Below are 16,939 nucleotides of genomic sequence, written 5' to 3'. Positions count from 1 at the left end.
TTTGTTTTAATGCATGAAACGTTTTTTTTTTTCCTCAAAAAAAAAACACGTTTGAAAAATTGCTGCATAAAAAGTTGCAACGACTGCCATCTTATTCTCTAGGGTCTCTGCTAAAATATATATATATTATATTTATATTCATATTTTTTATATATATATATATATATATATATATATATATATATAAATATCTTTGGGGGTTCTGTGTAATTTTCTAGCAAAAAATGATGATTTTTACATGTAGGAGAGAAATGTCAGAATTGGTCTGGGTGGCGAGGGGTTTTCAAAACTCCCACGGCACATCTGAAAATCTCACGCGGCACACAGTTTGAGAATCACTTCTCTAAAAAAAAAAATAATAATAATAATAATAATTATTATATATATCTAGATATATCTATATATAGCTATATATAGATATATCTATATATAGCTATATATAGATATATCTATATATAGAGATATATATATATAGATCTATCTATATAGATATATAGATCTAGATATATATAGATCTATCTATCTATCTAATAGATAGATAGATAGATAGATAGATAGATAGATAGATAGATAGATAGATAGATAGATAGATAGATAGATAGATAGACAGACAGACAGACAGACAGACAGACAGACAGACAGACAGACAGACAGATAGATAGATAGATAGATAGATAGATAGATAGATAGATAGATAGATAGATAGATAGATAGAATAATGATAGAAAGATAATAGGTAGGATAAAGATAGATAGATAGATAGATAGATATGAGATAGATAGATAGATAGATAGATAGATAGATAGATAGATAGATAGATAGATAGATAGATAGATAGATAGATAGATAGATAGAGATATATATGTGTGTGTATGTATGTGTGTATATAATGTATGGGGGTTCTAAGTAATTTTCTAGCAAAAGAAACTTGTAAACAAAAAGTTTCAGAAAAGGCTTGGTCATCAAGTTGTTTAAAATTGTAAAAAAAAGAAAACTATAAAACTATTTTAAAAATTGAAAAAGAACATTTAAAAACGTTTTATTTTTGTAATATGGGAAAAGGGGGGGGGGGGGGGTCTGTCAGGTAGGCTGTATGTAGAGTTGCCACCTCCCTTTAAACGCGAACACCTTTGAATTACACAGGTTTTTAAAGCGGAGCGCCGCCGAAAATTTTTTTTAAAAGTCAGCAGCTACAAATACTGCAGCTGCTGACTTTTAAAACATGGACACTTACCTGTCCAGGGCGCCCGCGATGTTGGCACCCGAGGCCGAACCGTCTCTCCGTCCTCGGGTGCTGCCGCCTCCATCTTCGGTAAGGGAATCAGGAAGTGAAGCCGTGCGGCTTCACTTCCCGGTTCCCTACTGCGCATGTGCAAGTCGCGCAGCGCAATACGGATGGTCCCTGCTGCCTCTGGGACCCGTGTGTTTCCCAGCAGATAGCGGGGAGGGAGCAGGAAGTGGCGTAAATAACCGCAGATTCTGCGGCTATCTATGCCGGAAGTGGGTACAGGTACTTGTAATATACAGGTATCTGTACCCCCCTCCCCCCTGAAAGGTGCCAACTGTGACACCGGAGGGTGGGAGGAATCCGATGAGTGGAAGTTCCACTTTTGGGTGGAACTCCACTTTAAGCTAATTAAATGCAGATAGGGCAGTGACATGGACATTTATAGATCGGCAACTCCTATCCTCATATTGATTAGTGGTTCCAAATTAATAATAACTACTGCATTAGGGAACAGACACAAGAGATACACTCCGCATCTTTCCAGATAACTGTTCCCTACTGCAGTAGTTATTAATAATTTGGAACCACTAATCAATATGAGGATAGGAGTTGCCGATCTATAAATGTCCATGTCAGGCACCAAGTGAGTTTAATTACCACCTTAATCAGCCACAGAACCTGTGTAATTAATATGTGTTCGGGTTTAAAGGAATGAGGTGGCCACCCTAGCTGACTGGGGCCCCGTGATTTCTAACGGTGGCCCCCGACTGAGGGCTTGTACTAAAGTCCAGGTCTGGAAGCAATTGGTGTCAAAGCTTTGTGTTCTTATCAGAAATTGTTTGCAAAATTCTTACCGCCCTTCGGTGGGTGACGATCCAACCTAATTGAAGTTCATTCGTCCGGAAGGGGGGACAGAACTTTAACTCTCTGCCTTACAAAGAGCCGTCCAGCTGACTCTTCCCCCACCCCCAGCTCACAAGGATTTCCATCAATAGTTGTACATTCTGAACTCTCTCTTTCATTTCCAGGTTCCACCCTCTCCTCTCCTCTCCGCCTATGCTGGAGGAGACCAGAACGAGGCTTGGAACGCTTAAATCTTGTTCTGCTTTCCTGTAGTGGAGGAAGAGAGGAAAGAGCGAAGAGGAGGAGGAGGAGGAGGCTGCGTGAATTTATCATAGATCAGAAATATTCAATTTTTGAGAAATAGGGAAAGGGAAAAGACCACTAAAAGAAACTTAGAACCCCCAAACATTATATATTTTTTTCTATTTAGAATGCCTAAACATTAGATTTTTTTTTTTACTTAGAACCCCCAAACATTATATATATATTTTTACCTAGAATCCAAACATTATATATATTTTTTTACTTAGTTTCCACAAACATTTTATATTTTTTTTTTTACTTAGAATCCCCAAACATTAAATATATTTTTTTTACTTGAAATCCCCAAACATTATATATATTTTTTTACTTATGCCCTGTACACACGGTCGGACATTGATCGGACATTCCGACAACAAAATCCATGGATTTTTTCGGACGGATGTTGGCTCAAACTTGTCTTACATACACACGGTCACACAAAGTTGTCGGAAAATCCGATCATTCTGAACGCGGTGACGTAAAACACGTACGTCGGGACTATAAACGGGACAGTAGCCAATAGCTTTCATCTCTTTATTTATTCTGAGCATGCGTGGAAAAAGTCCGATGGAGCCCACACACGGTCGGAATTTCCGACAACAAGGTCCTATCACACATTTTCCGTCGGAAAATCCAACCGTGTGTACGGGGCATTAGAATCCCCAAACATTATATATATTTCTTTACTTAGAACCCCCAAATATTATATATTTTTTTTTACTTAGAATCCCCAAACATTATATATATATTTTTTACTGAGACCCTCCCCCCCCCCCAAACATTATATATATTTTTTACTTATAATCCCCGAACATTATATATATTTTTTTACTTAGTTTCCACAAACATTTTATTTTTTTTTTACTTAGAATCCCCAAACATTATATATATATTTTTTTACTTAGAACCCCCAAACATTATATATATTTTTTTACTTAGAACCCCCAAACATTATATTTTTTTACTTAGAACCCCCAAACATTGTATATATTTTTTTTTACTTAGAACCCCCAAACATTATATATATTTTTTACTTAGAATCCCCAAACAGTTAGTGAAAACCCAAGATTCGGTATCTCAGAAAATATGAATATTGTAAAAAAGGTGAACATTGTAGACTCACGGTGTCACACTCTAATCAGCTAATTAACTCAAAACACCTGTAAAAGTTTCCAGAGTCTTTAAATGGTCTCTCAATTGGGACACAATCATGGGGAAGACTGCTGACTTGACAGTTGTCTAGAAGACAGTCATGGACACCCTCCACAAGGAGGGAAAAGGTCATTGCTAAAGAAGTTGGCTGTTCACAGAGTGCTGTATCCAAGCATATTAATGGAAAGTTGAGTGGAAGGAAAAAGTGTGGTAGAAAAAGATGCACAAGCAACAGGGATAACAGCAGCCTTGAGAGGATCGTGAAGCAAAGGCCAATCAAGAATTTGTTGGAGGTTCACAAGAGGTGGACTATGGCTGGTTTTAGTGCTTCGGGAGCCACCACACACAGATGTATCCAGGACATGGGCTACAACTGTCACATTCCTTGTGCCAAGCCACTCCTGAACCAGAGACAACATTAGAAGCGTCTTACCTGGGCTTAGGAGAAAAAGGACTGGACTGTTGTTCAATGGTCCAAAGACCTCTTTTCGGATGAAAGTCCTGCAGCCCTCTACCAGAAGTTCTAGAGCACTTCATGCTTCCCTCTGCTGACCAGCTTTATGGAGATGCTGATTTCATTTTCCAGAAGGACTTGGCACCTGCCCACACTGCCAAAACTACCAATACCCGGTTTAATGATCATGGTATCACTGTGCTGGATTGGCCAGCTAACTCCCCTGGCCTAAACCCCATAGAGATATCAAGAGGAAGATGAGACACACCAGACCCAACAATGCAGACTAGCTGAAGGCCACCATCAAAGCAACCTGGGCTTCCATAGCACCTCAGCAGTGCCAAAGGCTGATTGCCAGGTCGCCATGATGCAGTAATTCATGCAAAAGGAGCCAAGTATTGAGTGCCTACTATACTGTACATTGACATACTTTTCAGTAAGCCAACATTTCTTTATTAAAAATCCTTATTTTTTATTGGTCTTTCGTAATATTTTAATTTTCTGAGATACTTAAATTTTAGTTTTCACGAGCTGTAAGCCATAATCATCAAATGATGAAATATATCACTTTGTGTGTAATGAATCTATATAATATATGGTTATATATGGTTTTCATTGTTTTTTAATTGAACTACTGAAATAAATTAACGTTATGAGGAGATTCAAATTTTTGGGGGTGCGCCTGTATATACTGTATTGTGGTTTCTTTGGAGAAGTTTTAGCATCTTTTGAATGTCCCATCCTCTTGTCCTGAATCTTGTTTTTCTTAACTAACTCAGTTTATGTCATCCAGGTCTGTAGAAAACAATCAGACACAAGAATTAGGAGGAAGCTGTTCTATTTATTTCAATGCGTTTTGGGTTTAAATATACAGATTGTCGTTTGTCCATATAGGTTGGGTCAGATAACTTGAGCAATCTACGAAAACCACAGTATTAAGGAAAGCATGGAGTTAACGGCCTCATCAGAGGAGGAGGATGTTTGGTCTTCTGGCTTTGTGTTGTGCATTCCATTCTTCTATCAAAAGACATTTTAAGGAACTTCCAGCCACTGGTGCTTTTTCTTTTTTCTTTTTTTTTTTTTTTTTCCCTTGTCATATTTGTTTATTGAATTTTAACTTATACATAAGTACATATGGTGGCAGCAAAAGAAAAGATCACACATATTTTACCACTGGTGCTTTTCATATAAGTCATGAATTTCCAAAACTCTGGAGGTCATAATCAGGATCGCCAAACCTCCTGAAATGAAATTTACTGATAGGGTAAAATTTTTACTAACAGTTCAAAAGGAGTAGCCAAAATGACTGTTTTCACTGCAAATATCAATATTTAAGCTACAAACCTGTAGCTAGTGTGAGTAGCAATGTGCTTAACTGCTTCACTCCCTGCTTCCTTCCTGACCGGAGCACTTTTTGTGATTTGGCACTGCGTAGCTTTAACTGACAATTGCGCGGTCGTGCGCCGTGGCACCCAAACAAAATTGACGTCCTATTTTTCCCACAAATAGAGTTTTCTTTTAGTTGTATTTGATCACCTCTGCGGTTTTTTTTTTGTTTTTTTTTTTTTTTTGCGCCATAAACAAAAATAATGTGACAATTTTGAAAAAACTCAATTTTTTAAACTTTTTGCTATAATAAATATCCCCCAAAAATATATTAAACTTTTTTTTTCCTCAGTTTAGGCCGATATGTATTCTTCTACATATTTTTGGTAAAAAAAAATCGCAATAAGCCTTTATTGATTGGTTTGCGCTAAACTTATAGTGTCTAAAAAATAGGGGGATAGTTTTATGGCATTTTTATTATCATTTTTTTTTTTTACTAGTAATGGCGGCGATCTGCGATTTTTATTGGAACTGCGACATTATGGCACACACATTGGACACTTTTGACACATTTTTGGGACCATTGGCATTTATACAGCGATCAGTGCTATAAAAATGCATTGATTACTGCAAAAATGTCACTGGCAGGGAAGGGGTTAACACTAGGGGGGATCAAGGAGTTAATTGTGTTCCCTCTCTGTGTTTTAACTGAAGGGGGGAGGGGACTGTGTAGGGGAGATGACAGATCGCTGTTCATACTTTGTATGAACAGACGATCAGTCTCTTCTCCCCTCGGAGAACCGGAAACTGTGTGTTTACATACACAGATCCCGGTTCTCGGTGTGTCAACAGCGATCACGGGAGCCCAGTGGTGATGGTGACTGCTGGCCACTTGCATCGGCTCCGGGGCGAGCAGCGGGCGCACTGCACGCTCCTAGTGGCCACAGAGCAAAGCGACATAACATAACGTCGTTTCGCCCAGCCGTGCCATTCTGCCGCAGCAAAACTGCGGCGGCTGGTCGGCAAGTGGTTAAGATCTAATAGACCCCAGATGTGCTGACACAGGGATAAACCTAAGTCATGGAATCTAGGTCAGGGTTATTAGAGGTTAGGGCTGGGTGACTTATCCTGGCAGCTCTCTGGTGCCTCTCCCTGGTTCTAGCATGTTGGAGAATACTAGAAGTAAGTGGGCAGAAGCTAGGAGGGGTTGTCTTAAAAATGTTGGGGCTCTTAGCCAATCCCCATGAAGTGGACCTGGCAGGGGTCTAAGGAGCCCTTATAGAAATGAGCCATGCCAGCTAGGAAGTCTGGTGGAAGATGGAGAAGCAGTGCTGAGAAGAGTCTGTCGGTGGCCCTTGAGGGTGGGGTTTACCTCGAGCTGGAGCTCGGGAGGCTGGCCTGAAAGGATCCCACCACAGGATCCCACCACCACCTCTGCGCCCCATCCCCAGCTCAACCCTGCACCCAACATTCACAGCTCACCTACACACCTCCCCATCCACAACTCACCTCTTCTGCCCCCATCCACAGTTCAACTCTGCACTTTCTTCACAGTTCACCTTAGCACCCCCGTCCACAACTCACCATTGTACCCCATTAACATCTCACCTCTGCACCCCTCCATTCACAGATTACACCCCCAGTCCACAACTCACCTCAGCACCCCATCTACAGCTTATCCTCACAGCTTTCACCTCTGCACAATACGCACACACCCCCTTCCCTGCTATAACCCCATACACAAACCCCCCTTTCCCAGCTCTCCCATTTGCACAAATCCTGCCCTCCCCCTTCCCAAAGCTCCAACCTTTTCACAGATCCCCCTCCCCCAGCTCTCTCACCTTTTCACAGACCCCCCCCCCAGCTCTTTCGCTTCAGGAAGGGTGGAGGGGGAGTGGAGCATAGGTGGGTAGGAAAACACCAAGAAAGAGTTTGGGGAGAAGAGCAATGCCGTGGGTCGGGGAACACTGAAATAGGGTTCAGCAAGAGTGGGGGGAGAAGAGGAGGTAGTTGGGGGAACACAGCTAAGGGGTTCAGAAAGTGGGGAGGTGAAGCCCGGGTGGGTACGGCAACACCAAAAAGGGGTTGGGGGGGGGAGTAGGCATGTGTCCCTTTTCATCTCATAGGACCTACTAGTCTACTTTCCCTAGACCATCTGGCAGCACTTTTACATCCAGACTTGACCAACGAAGGGACAGGAACTTAGACGCTGCCATACCGAGGTCTCTGGGGCCAAACCTGGGATGGTGCCAATGACCATGCAGGGGTAGAGAGGGAGCTGGTTGAGAGATTTGAAGATGAGAGGAAATGGGAGAAATGAATACGCCAGCGTAAAATTGCGCACATGCTTTAAAGCATCTCTGTCCTCCTTCTGTAGTGTCAAATTTGACACTGGGCAGAAACCCTTTAGACTTGGTGTTTTGAGCGAGGTCGCCAGAAGATTAATTTCCAGACCAATAAGGCCCCTCCTAAAAGACCATTTAAAGGACTAGTAGCTTGTGTAGTGTTTGTTGAAAATGAAAACTCTTCTCCCTGATGGGGAATTGAACACCGGTCCCCCACGTGACAATACTCAATGCTATACTAACAAGGACCACATAGTGGACATTCCACTGTCACCGTCTTACTGCAGTAGAGCATATGGATGTGTCTCTTCTCTTCTTTATGGAGAGATCTAGGGTGTATTAAAATCTCTTGGTATAGAGTAGACATTTACCATGACTGATATAGCCCTGTTTTTTAGAGGCCTTTGCAAACACCTCCAGTGGGGGTGCAATGGGTAAAGCACCTGATGTGTTATCGTGAGGTTGTGAGTTCAAATCCCTGCTGTGGCTTGCTGAATTTCAGGTGAGGGGAAAAGGGTATTGACTTGATTGGGTCCTGAGAATCGCCTATCTAGCCCAGTTTGGGCCTGACAAAATGGGGTGGTATGGTTTGGGTAAGGGAAGGTTGAATAAAGATGGGGGAAGTAGCTGATAAAAAGGGGAGATGGATATTCCTGAAAAGGGGGAGGGATTGTGAAGAAGAAACTTCACAGGTGGGTGTGGGAACACCAAAAAGAGGAGTAGGAAGGCAAAGTGGTTGTGGGAACACATAAAAAGGATAAGTACATGAACCCTGAATGAAAGAAGTTGGGAGCATGGAGGTGCTTTGGAAAACACCAAAACAGGGTTCAGGAGAAGGGGATAAGAAGAGGAGATTTTGTACCATGGGTAGGGGGGACAAGTGTATAGGGGGACACCAAAAGTAGGTTCACTAGAGGAGGGGTCAGAACAGGAGGTTGGTGTTGCACCACAGGAAGGGTAGGTGGGAGAAGTGTATAGGAGAACATCAAAACAGGGTTCAGAAGAGGAGGTTGGTGTTGGATCACGGTAAAGAGGTGGGGTGGCTATTGGGGTCAGAAAAGGGGACTGCTGTGTAGGCTTATGCACCCCTTTTCACCAAAACCCCCATTTTATTCTCATGTGTTTTTGAGGCAGCCTATCTAACTCTAACCACCTGCTGAATTTGAAGTTGGGGGAAAGGTATTGAATTGCTTGGGCTCAGTAATATGGGGGGATTGGGTGCAGAGGATCACCTATCTAGCCCAGTGTGGGCAGATGAAAAAAGCAAAAATTAGAATTTGCATGAAAATTACCGCCAAACACCATATCTTTTTTTATCAAAGGCCCTGGAGAAAAAAATGGTTTATTGCTGGATTATTAGTGCCCTCGGTCTGACGTTTGCGGCGATACCTCAGATGTGTGGTGTGATTACTGTTAACATATGCGTGCTGGACCTACGTATGTGTTTGCATGACAATGTTTTGTTTAAATTAGATACACTGTTTCTTTGTTTTTATTTATGTATTTTGAATCAACCTTTTTGCTATCACAAGGGATGAACAGCAAAGCTCTTTCACAGATCCCCCCTCCCCCCTCCCCCCAGCCCTTTCACAGATCCCCCCTCCCCCCCAGCCCTTTCCCAGATCCCCCCTCCCCCCCAGCCCTTTCACAGATCCCCCCTCCCCCCCAGCCCTTTCCCAGATCCCCCCAGCTCTTTCACAGATCCCCCCCTTCCCCCAGCTCTTTCACAGATCCCCCCTCCCCCCAGCTCTTTCACAGATCCCCCTCCCCCCAGCTCTTTCACAGATCCCCCCTCCCCCAGCTCTTTCACAGATCCTCCCACCCCCCAGCTCTTTCACGGATCCCCCCTCCCCCCAGCTCTTTCACAGATCCCCCCTCCCCCCAGCTCTTTCACAGATCCCCCCTCCCCCAAGCTCTTTCACAGATCCCCCCTCCCCCAGCTCTTTCACAGATCCCCCCTCCCCCCAGCTCTTTCACAGATACCCCTCCCCCCACCTCTTTCACAGATCCCCCCTCCCCCAGCTCTTTCACAGATCCTCCCACCCCCAAGCTCTTTCACGGATCCCCCCTCCCCCCAGCTCTTTCACAGATCCCCCTCCCCCCAGCTCTTTCACAGATCCCCCCTCCCCCAGCTCTTTCACAGATCCCCCCTCCCCCCAGCTCTTTCACAGATCCCCCTCCCCCCAGCTCTTTCACAGATCCCCCCTCCCCCCAGCTCTTTTACAGATCCCCCCTCCCCCAGCTCTTTCACAGATCCTCCCACCCCCCAGCTCTTTCACGGATCCCCCCTCCCCCCAGCTCTTTCACAGATCCCCCCTCCCCCCAGCTCTTTCACAGATCCCCCCTCCCCCAGCTCTTTCACAGATCCTCCCACCCCCCAGCTCTTTCACTGATCCCCCCTCCCCCCAGCTCTTTCACAGATCCCCCCTCCCCCCACACAAAAAGCTCTCTCACCTTTTTGCAGATTGTCCTTCTCCCCCACAGCTGTCACCTCTTGCAGAATGCAGCCGTCACAGTTCTGTTAGCTGTTCCCGGGTTTTTTTCTCATCACGGTGACGTTATCTGCAGCTCTGCCTATGAGGAATGTATCACGGAGCAGAGGAGGAGTTTCTCAGCACTTCACTCCGCTCCGTGCTACACACAGTTATAACAGGCGGCAGGTGGAGAATGAAACCGCCTCCCCAAACCCCATATGTACAAACAATGTGGGCGATTGCAGGATCGGCACCCGGGACATCCACCAGGCTGTAAACAAGCATCATGTGCCTGCCGACACAAGCACACAGAAGTGCGTGGAGGGAGAGAGTCCTCTACCAGCTTCTGTGTTATTTGACAAGCGGGAGAGGACAGGGCTGCCAAAGGTTCCGGCAAGTACCGGCAGAAAAAAAGCCCTGATTATTAGTGCCCTCGGTCTGACGTTTGCGGTGATACCTCAGATGTGTGGTGCGATTACTGTTAACATATGCGTGCTGGACCTACGTATGTGTTTGCACGACAATGTTTTGTTTAAATTAGATACACTGTCTCTTTGTTTTTATTTATGTAATTTGAATCAACTTTTTTGCTATCACAGGGGGTGAACAGCAAATCTGGAGGTAGGTGGGCGAGCACTTAAAAGGGCTTCAGGAAGGGTGGGAGGGAAGTGGAGCATAGGTGGATAGGAAAACACCAAGAAAGGGTTTGGGGAGAAGAGCAGTGCGGTGGGTGGGGGATCACTGAAATAGGGTTCAGCAAGAGTGGGGGGAGAAGAGGAGGTAGTTGGGAAACACAGATAAGGGGTTCAGAAAGGGGGGAAGTGAAGCCTGGGTGGGTACGGCAACACCAAAAAGGGGTTGGGGTGGGGAGTAGGCACGTGTCCCTTTTCATCTCATAGGACCTACTAGTCTACTTTCCCTAGACCATCTGGCAGCACTTTTACATCCAGATTTGACCAACGAAGGGACAGGAACTTAGACGCTGCCATACCGAGGTCTCTGGGGCCAAACCTGGGACGGTGCCAATGACCGTGCAGGGGTAGAGAGGGAGCTGGTTGAGAGATTTGAAGATGAGAGGAAATGGGAGAAATGAATATGCCAGCATAAATTTAAAGCATCTCTGTCCTCCTTCTGTAGTGTCAAATTTGACACTAGACAGAAACCCTTTAGACTTGGTGTTTTGAGCGGGTCGCCAGAAGATTAATTTCCAGACCAATAAGGCCCCTCCTAAAAGACCATTTAAAGGACTTGAGTTAAGCATAGCTCATGTAGTGTGTGTCGAAAAAGAAAACTCTTCTCCCCGGTGGGGAATTGAACCCCGGTCTCCCACATGACAGGCGCGGGATACTCACCGCTATACTAACGAGGACCACATAGTGGAGAGGCCACTGTCACCATCTTACTGCAGTAGAGCATATGGATGTGTCTCTTTTCTTCTTTATGGAGAGATCTAGGGTGTATTAAAATCTCTTGGTATAGAGTAGACATTTACCATGACTGATATGGCCCTGTTTTTTACAGGACTTTGCAAACACCTCTAGTGGTGGTACAATGGTTAAAGCACCTGATGTGTTATCATGAGGTTGTGTGTTCAAATCCCTGCTGAGGCATGCTGAATTTCAGGTGAGGGGAAAAAGGTATTGACTTGTTTGGGTTCCGAGAATTGCCTATCTAGCCCAGTCTGGGCCTGGTGGAATGGGTTGGTTATGGGGAGGTGGAATATCGATGGGGGAGTAGCTGATAAAAAGGGGAGATGGAGTCAGGATTGTTGGGGAGTCTTGAAAAGGGGGAGGGATTAGGAAGAAAAAACTTCACAGGTGGGTGTAGGAACACCAAAAAGGGGAGGAGGAAGGCAAAGTGGTTGTGGGATCACATGAAAAGGATAAGTAAGTACATGCACCCTGAATGAAAGAAATTGGGAGCACAGAGGTGCTTTGGAAAACACCAAAACAGGGTCCAGGAGATGGGGGTAAGGAGATGAGTTTGCTGTTGTACCATGGGTAGGGTGGGAGAAGTGTATAGGGGCATGCCAAAAGAAGGTTCACTAGAGGAGGTGTCAGAAGAGGAGGTTGGTGTTGCACCACAGGAAGGGAAGATGGGAGAAGTGTATAGGGGAACACCAAAACAGGGTTCAGAAGAGGAGGTTGGTGTTGGATCACTGTAAAGAGGTGGGGGGTGGTTACTGAGGTCAGAAAAGGGGAATGCTATGTAGGGGTTTAGTAGGCTTATGCACCTCTTTTCACCAAAACCCCCATTTTATTATCATGTGTTTTTGAGGCAGCCTATCTAACTCTAACCACCTGCTGAATTTGAAGTTGGGGGAAAGGTATTGAATTGCTTGGGCTCAGTAATATGGGGGGATTGGGTGCAGAGGATCACCTATCTAGCCCAGTGTGGGCAGATGAAAAAAGCAAAAATTAGAATTTGCATGAAAATTACCGCCAAACACCATATCTTTTTTTATCAAAGGCCCTGGAGAAAAAAATGGTTTATTGCTGGATTATTAGTGCCCTCGGTCTGACGTTTGCGGCGATACCTCAGATGTAGTAGTATGTAAACTCTTGGAGGGGATGATAAGGGACTATATACAAGATTTTAGTAATAAGAATGATATCATTAGCTGTAATCAGCATGGATTCATGAAGAATCGTTCTTGCCAAACCAATGTATTAACCTTCTATGAGGAGGTGAGTTGCCATCTAGATAAAGGAAGGCCCGTAGACGTGGTGTATCTGGATTTTGCAAAAGCATTTGACACAGTTCCCCATAAACGTTTACTGTATAAAATAAGGTGCGTTGGCATGGACCATAGGGTGAGTACATGGATTGAAAACTGGCTACAAGGGCGAGTTCAGAGGGTGGTGATAAATGGGGAGTACTCAGAATGGTCAGGGGTGGGTAGTGGGGTTCCCCAGGGTTCTGTGCTGGGACCAATCCTATTTAATTTGTTCATAAACGACCTGGAGGATGGGATAAACAGTTCAATGTCTGTATTTGTCTGTATTTGCAGACGATACTAAGCTAAGCTAGTAGATGATAGGCTCAGCAATGGCATGCAATGCCAAGCTGCTGCTAATAAAGCAAACAGAATATTGGCATTAAAAGGGGATCAACTGCAGAGATAAAACGATAATTCTCCCGCTCTACAAGACTCTGGTCCGCCCGCACCTGGAGTATGCTGTCCAGTTCTGGGCACCAGTCCTCAGGAGGGACGTACTGGAAATGGAGCGAGTACAAAGAAGGGCAACAAAGCTAATAAAGGGTCTGGAGGATCTTAGTTATGAGGAAAGGTTGCGAGCACTGAACTTATTCTCTCTGGAGAAGAGACGCTTGAGAGGGGATATGATTTCAATTTACAAATACTGTACTGGTGACCCCACAATAGGGATAAAACTTTTTCGCAGAAGAGAGTTTAATAAGACTCGTGGCCACTCATTACAATTAGAAGAAAAGAGGTTTAACCTTAAACTACGTAGAGGGTTCTTTACTGTAAGAGCGGCAAGGATGTGGAATTCCCTTCCACAGGCGGCGGTCTCAGCGGGGAGCATTGATAGCTTCAAGAAACTATTAGATAATCACCTGAATGACCGCAATATACAGGGATATGTAATGTAATACTGACACATAATCACACACATAGGTTGGACTTGATGGACTTGTGTCTTTTTTCAACCTCACCTACTATGTAACTATGTAAGATGTGTGGTGTGATTACTGTTAACATATGCGTGCTGGACCTACGTATGTGCTTGCACGACAATGTTTTGTTTAAATTAGATACACTGTTTCTTTGTTTTTATTTATGTATTTTGAATCAACTTTTTTGCTATCGCAAGGGATGAACAGCAAAGCTCTTTCACAGATCCCCCCTCCCCCCAGCTCTTTCACAGATCCCCCCTTCCCCCAGCTGTTTCACAGATCCCCCTCCCCCCAGCTCTTTCACAGATCCCCCCTCCCCCCAGCTCTTTCACAGATCCCCTCCTTCCCCCAGCTGTTTCACAGATCCCCCTCCCCCAGCTCTTTCACAGATCCCCCTCCCCCAGCCCTTTCACAGATCCCCCCCTTCCTCAGCTGTTTCACAGATCCCCCTCCCCCCAGCTGTTTCACAGATTCCCCCTCCCCCCAGCTCTTTCACAGACCCCCCTCCCCCCAGCTCTTTCACAGATCCCCCTCCCCCCCAGCCCTTTCACAGATCCCCCTCCCCCCCAGCCCTTTCACAGATCCCCCCCTCCCCCCCAGCCCTTTCCCAGATCCCCCCTCCCCCCCAGCCCTTTCCCAGATCCCCCCTCCCCCCCAGCCCTTTCCCAGATCCCCCCTCCCCCCAGCTCTTTCACAGACCGCCCCTCCCCCCAGCTCTTTCACAGACCCCCCTCCCCCCAGCTCTTTCACAGATCCCCCTCCCCCCAGCTCTTTCACAGATCCCCCCTCCCCCCAGTTCTTTCACAGATCCCCCTCCCCCCAGCTCTTTCACAGACCCCCCTCCCCTAAGCTCTTTCACAGACCCCCCTCCCCCCAGGGTTTTTTTCTCATCATGTTGATGTTACCTGCAGCTCTGCCTATGAGGAATGTATCACGGAGCAGAGGAGGAGTTTCTCGGCACTTCACTCCGCTCCGTGCTACACACAGTTATAACAGGCGGCAGGTGGAGAATGAAGCCGCCTCCCCAAACCCCATATTTACAAACAATGTGGGCGATTGCAGTATCGGCACCCGGGACATCCACCAGGCTGTAAACAAGCATCATGTGCCTGCCGACACAAGCACACAGAAGTGCGTGGAGGGAGAGAGTCCTCTACCAGCTTCTGTGTTATTTGACAAGCGGGAGAGGACAGGGCTGCCAAAGGTTCCGGCAATTTCCGGCAGAAAAAAAAGCCCTGATTATTAGTGCCCTCGGTCTGACGTTTGCAGCGATACCTCAGATGTGTGGTGCGATTACTGTTAACATATGCGTGCTGGACCTACGTATGTGTTTGCACGACAATGTTTTGTTTAAATTAGATACGCTGTTTCTTTGTTTTTATTTACGTAATTTGAATCAACTTTTTTGCTATCACAAGGGATGAACAGCAAAACTGGAGGTAGGTGGGCTAGCACTTAAAAGGGCTTCAGGAAGGGTGGGAGGGAAGTGGAGCATAGGTGGATAGGAAAACACCAAGAAAGGGTTTAGGGAGAAGAGCAGTGCGGTGGGTGGGGGATCACTGAAATAGGGTTCAGCAAGAGTGGGGGAGCAGAGGAGGTAGTTGGGGGAACACAGATAAGGGGTTCACAAAGGGGGGAGGTGAAGCCTGGGTGCGTATGGCAACACCAAAAAGGGGTTGGGGGGGGGAGTAGGCATGTGTCCCTTTTCATCTCATAAGACCTACTAGTCTACTTTCCCTAGACCATCTGGCAGCACTTTTACATCCAGACTTGACCAACGAAGGGACAGGAACTTAGACGCTGCCATACCGAGGTCTCTGGGGCCAAACCTGGGACGGTGCCAATGACCATGCAGGGGTAGAGAGGGAGCTGGTCGAGAGATTTGAAGATGAGAGGAAATGGGAGAAATGAATACGCCAGCGTAAAATTGCGCCCATGCTTTAAAGCATCTCTGTCCTCCTTCTGTAGTGTCAAATTTGACACTGGACAGAAACACTTTAGACTTGGTGTTTGAGCGGGGCCCCTCCTAAAAGACAATTTAAAGGACTTGAGTTAAGCATAGCTCATGTAGTGCGTGTCGAAAAAGAAAACTTGTCTCCCCATCAGGGAACCAAACCCCGGTCTCCCACATGACAAGCGGGGATACTCACCACTATACGAACGAGGACCACATGGTGGAGAGGCCACTGGCACCTTCTTACTGCAGTAGAGCATATGGCTGTGTCTCTTCTCTTCTTTATGGAGAGATCTAGGGTGTATTAAAATCCCTTGGTATAGAGTAGACATTTACCATGACTGATATGGCCCTGTTTTTTAGAGGCCTTTGCAAACACCTCCAGTGGTGGTGCAATGGGTAAAGCACCTGATGTGTTATCGTAAGTTTGAGAGTTCAAATCCCTGCTGTGGCATGCTGAATTTCAGGTGAGGGGAAAAAGGTATTGACTTGATTGGGTGCCGAGGATCGCCTATCCAGGCTAGTTTGGGCCTGATAAAATGAGGTAGTATGGGTTGGGTAAGGGGAGGTGCAATATGGATGGAGGAAGTGGCTGATAAAAAGGGAATATGGGGTCAGGATTGTTGGGGAGCCTTAAAAAGGGGATGGATTGGGAAGAGGAAACTTCATAGGTGGGTGTGAGAACACCAAAAAGGGGAGGAGGAAGGAAAAGTGGTCGTGGAAACACATAAAAAGGATAAGTACATGCACCCTGAATGAAAGAAATTAGGAGCACGGAGGTGCTTTGGAAAACACCAAAACAGGGTTAAGAAGAGGAGGTTGGTGTTGTATAGGGGGACACCAAAAGAAGGTTCACAAGAGGAGGTTGATGTTGCACCACAGGAAGTGTAGGTGGGAGAAGTGTATAGGGCAACACCAAAACAGTGTTCAGAGAAGGTTGGTGTTGGATCAATGTAAAAAGGTGGGGACGGTTCCTGGGGTCAGAAAAGGGGACTGCTGTGTAGGGGTTTAGTAGGCTTATGCATCCCTTTTCACCAAAACCCCCATTTTATTATCATGTGTTTTTGAGGCAGCCTATCTAACTCTAACCACCTGCTGAATTTGAAGTTGGGGGGAAATGTATTGAATTGCTTGGGCTCAGTAATATGGGGGGATTGGGTGCAGAGGATCACCTATCTAGCCCAGTGTGGGCAGATGAAAAAAGCAAAAATTAGAATTTGC

The 16,939-nt window shown here is 45.5% G+C and overlaps 2 protein-coding genes across 3 annotated transcripts in view; one reads left to right on the top strand and one right to left on the bottom strand.

The window, feature by feature from the left end:
• Positions 1 to 2,301, bottom strand: part of LOC141110402 (phospholipase A2 inhibitor and Ly6/PLAUR domain-containing protein-like) — a 39,483-nt gene extending 37,182 nt beyond the window's left edge. The window contains exon 1 of one of the 2 annotated variants that reach the window (XM_073601737.1): positions 2,083 to 2,301. The gene's annotated coding sequence lies outside the window, so the exon portion shown is untranslated. The remainder of the gene's footprint in view (positions 1 to 2,082) is intronic. The other variant, XM_073601736.1, reaches the window with a different exon arrangement.
• The window catches only part of LOC141110401 (uncharacterized), a 79,587-nt gene that overhangs the window by 4,642 nt on the left and 58,006 nt on the right, over positions 1 to 16,939 (top strand). The gene's annotated exons all lie outside the window — the stretch shown is intronic.

The sequence above is a fragment of the Aquarana catesbeiana genome, linkage group LG10, assembly GCF_042186555.1.
Source record: "Aquarana catesbeiana isolate 2022-GZ linkage group LG10, ASM4218655v1, whole genome shotgun sequence".
In the NCBI taxonomy this organism is placed as follows: Eukaryota; Metazoa; Chordata; class Amphibia; order Anura; family Ranidae; genus Aquarana; species Aquarana catesbeiana.
This window is presented reverse-complemented; position numbering and strand designations above follow the sequence as displayed.